The sequence below is a fragment of the Camponotus floridanus genome, unplaced genomic scaffold (assembly GCF_003227725.1).
Source record: "Camponotus floridanus strain SB8 unplaced genomic scaffold, Cflo_v7.5 scaffold154, whole genome shotgun sequence".
Taxonomy (NCBI): Eukaryota; Metazoa; Arthropoda; class Insecta; order Hymenoptera; family Formicidae; genus Camponotus; species Camponotus floridanus.
This window is the reverse complement of record NW_020229275.1, coordinates 356,447-360,255: the sequence shown is the minus strand read 5'-3', so window position 1 is coordinate 360,255 and position 3,809 is coordinate 356,447. Positions and strand designations below refer to the sequence as shown.

At 33.9% G+C, this 3,809-nt stretch overlaps 1 long non-coding RNA gene across 1 annotated transcript; it reads left to right on the top strand.

The window, feature by feature from the left end:
• Positions 1-2,326: 2,326 nt before the first annotated feature.
• Positions 2,327-3,809, top strand: LOC112637345. Its single transcript, XR_003122513.1, has 3 exons — positions 2,327-2,598; positions 2,799-2,893; positions 3,728-3,809. It is a non-coding gene; the product is annotated as an uncharacterized LOC112637345 (long non-coding RNA).

Genomic DNA, 3,809 nt, shown 5'->3' with positions numbered 1-3,809 from the left:
CTCAAATTCAGGCACAATTCGAAGAAAGGGTGATATAACGATGCACCCCGTGCACCCCGTGCACCCCTAAAACGCATCGTTATTCCCGGCATGCGATCCGCCGGAAGCTGCCACCCGGCAGAACACCCGCCGGGCAAGGGCAGGGGCGCGGTGCGCCCACAATTTTAAACGTTTCAAAAAACTCGAACGGCGTTAGGCGGTTAATTGCCGAGCCGAAAAACACCGGAGATTGCCGAGGCGCCCCGAACCGCCGACCGGCGAAAGCCCGCGTTCGGCGCGACACCCGAATCCATCCGAACGGGCTCGACCGTACCGTTTTCCCGAAACCCGTTCGGAAGGGGTAAATCCGCCGCGCGCCGACGCGCGGGTAATTAGCCGGTATAAAAAGGGCATACTCGGCAATCTAATCACCTTTTCCGATTCCGATCACGCAAGTGAAACGTCTCGCAATCCTAGACCGCTTCTAGCAAAGCCGAAATTAAAACCAGAGGTAGAGAGCACTCTTCCTCTATCGAGAACTCTCGATTTTAATCCGGCATTTCATCCAGCCGCTTTTTCCGATCGCAAAACGAATCCAAGCGCACTCCGGTTCGGCCAAGAGATCTCGGTAAAACGGTCCAGCATCCGACCGCCTAGCGTTGTGCAAGATATCTCGAGGCAGAGAGGAGAACTGCCTCGGACGAGTATTTCTCGCCGGCACAACGCTTCCTAGAAACTTTCCTTCAATACCGGAGATTCCGTTTACGATTCGGCGAAAGACGCGTACGCCGAATTTGTCTTGCAATTCGCAGAAACACCAGCGAAAGAAATACGCACGTTTACAAAAACGCGTCTAGACTTATCGCCGGACACGCGCGCATAGAAAAACGCGATGCATACCGATACCGGTCATTCACCGCGCCCAAACATAAACACGCGCTCCGTGCGAAATATTATAAGCGAATAACGCATTATCGCACTCTCAAGAACAACCGTTACAATTATACGACGCGATACCGAGCTATTACGAAAATATATACTCCGAATAAGATTCGTGCGACTCAAATACCGCCGGGGTGCAATCTGCAAGCGCCGCCCCGCGTGCCGTTAAAACTCGATCTCAGCACACACTTCGCTCGATCAAAAGACACACGCTCACTCGCACACATACACACATTTATACACACCCACACACTCTGTATTATATCTGTCTATACAATAAACATCTTTTTTTTTACACATACACGCTCTCGCTCTCATTATATCAATCAGACAAATCCTGATTCCGACTCTGACTATCCGACGGCGATTTCACGCGGAATTCGCCCGTGACAATTTAATTAAATCAAAATAAATACAACAGTACAATTATGTAATATTATTTTATACTTTTATTACATTGTAATATTATTTTATTTATATATTTATTAATATTATTGTAATATTATTACATTCTAAGTGTGTTCTATTACTCGAATGAAAGGCGCACTTTTTGTTCAAACTGGTGTAAAAAATAATCAATATAAAATATAAATTTATATCTTACATATATTTTTTTATATATATCATTTATAACGAGATTCTATGTTATGTGTTTCATAACGAGAGAATGTTTTTAACGAAGAATAAATTCCAGCCGGCCTTCAATCGTGGAAATGAAATAGTGTAGAAAAGAAATGCCAATCATTGTATACAATTTGCAAGTTAAATGAAAATATAAATTGTAATTTTAATGAAAGTGTTCGTGTTGCATTATTAATGCGGTCAAATACACGGTAGATCTGATATGCATTTACGTCAGAAACTTAGGGATTTTAAGTAACTAATAATTTTAATAAATTACAGAAAATTAACTTAGCTATGGTATCTCTAAATTGCAACCTTCCGAGCATAGATTTTAGCAATACATTAATTTAAAAAATCAAATTAATTATAAAAATCAAACAAATTTATAATACATTTTTTATTGTTTGACAGTAGAAACTATGATTTCTTCCCACACAGCACATGATATCGTACGAATATTCTATACTCATTCTGTGAATGTACGTACTGTACGTAATATACTTAGAACATTTTTATAATATCTTGTGTAGTATATTATTTTTCGTATATTCTCAGGATATTATCAGAACATTTTGTGTAGTATATTATTTTTCGTATATTCTCGTATATTCTCAGAATTTACTTTTAATATCTTTTATAGTATATTATTTTTCGTATATTCTCATAATATACTATTGAATTACGTGCATTTTTACTTTTGAGCGGATATGTATGCCATTTTGGATACGTAATTTCCGCTATTGCCGTCATTTGTCTTTTCCTTCTAGTTGCCACAGGACAATAACCGACACGTGCAGATGTGTTTCGTCTAAAATAAATTTTTCTTTCTCCCGCGCGTTCCGTTGTATATACGGACTATTAAGAACTTACACTCATTTCAACCTCTTAAAGAAGATAATCTGGCAGCCTAATCAGCACTCAGTAAAACTGCTGATTTTTGCTAAAAAGGAAGAAGAAGAAGTCTTTTCCTTCTTCTTCACTGACGACGTACGTGTAACGTGTAACGTGTAATTCTTTGCTACGTATGTGATACGATTGTGATTATAATCGCAGGTAATACTTCTTATTCTCAAATAAATTAAATATAAAAGGTATTTTATAAAAGCTAAATTTTATTTATTATATTTTTTATTAATACTTAATAATTACGATATTAACCTCAAAAATGCAAATTAACCTCACAATATAGTTCATTTTCTCATAAGTTTATTAAATAAGGTTAAAAATACTTATTATTCTTATCTGTGTTGCAGTATTGCCATGTAAAAAGCATAATATAAATTTATTTTTGCAAACAATCTACATAGGAAAGACACACATACACAACTGGAATATTGCGTATAGCAAGGTGTGTATAAATAATTTGTAATAAAAAACTAACATTTTGATATTTCTTTTACATTTTGTCTTGTTTTTTTATTTCTTATGTACACAGCTCATCAATATAATTCATTCCGTTTATATCATACTGAAGCAACAGGGAATGCTACGTATCTTATATGATTTTTTATTATCATATACATATATTTATATCTTTCATAATTATATCTTTACGTTCATAGTTATATCTTTACATGTGATTTAAAATATACATAGGATGTCCCAAAAGATATACAGTTAAGTTTAAAGATTTGTTAATGTTTTTGTGAGTCAAAAATGTCAATATAAACTTATCTTTGATTAGCAGAACTATTATATGGAGTTATTACAATACGATGAATCATGGAATTCCTAGCATTAATAAAACTGTTTTGAATGTCAGTAACATTGATAATCAAATATAAGTTTATTGACATTTTTTACTTAAAAACATGATTAACGAGCTCTTAAATTTATGACTTTTGGAACACTTTGTATGTATACAGAATGTTCTGTACAGACATAAAATTATTTATGACAATTATAAACTTTAAAAATTTAATTTTTTAATTACATTACATGTAAAGTTTATAATCACATCTTTGCATTGATTTAAATAACAAATATATATAAAAATATATATTAATGTTTTCAAATCAGTTAAAAATATAAATGTAAATATTTAAGTTTATATTATGTGTAATTTTAGACCTCAATGTTAATAATATATAATTTTGTATGTATATGGCACATTCTATATTTATATGCTGCTAATTTATCAAAAATATGTATTTTTATGTGAAATTATTATTATATGTTACAGCGTTCGCACAAAAAGAACATTATTATCAACTTCATGATCTAATAGTTTCTGTGAAGTAAGAAAATTGTATACATATATATAT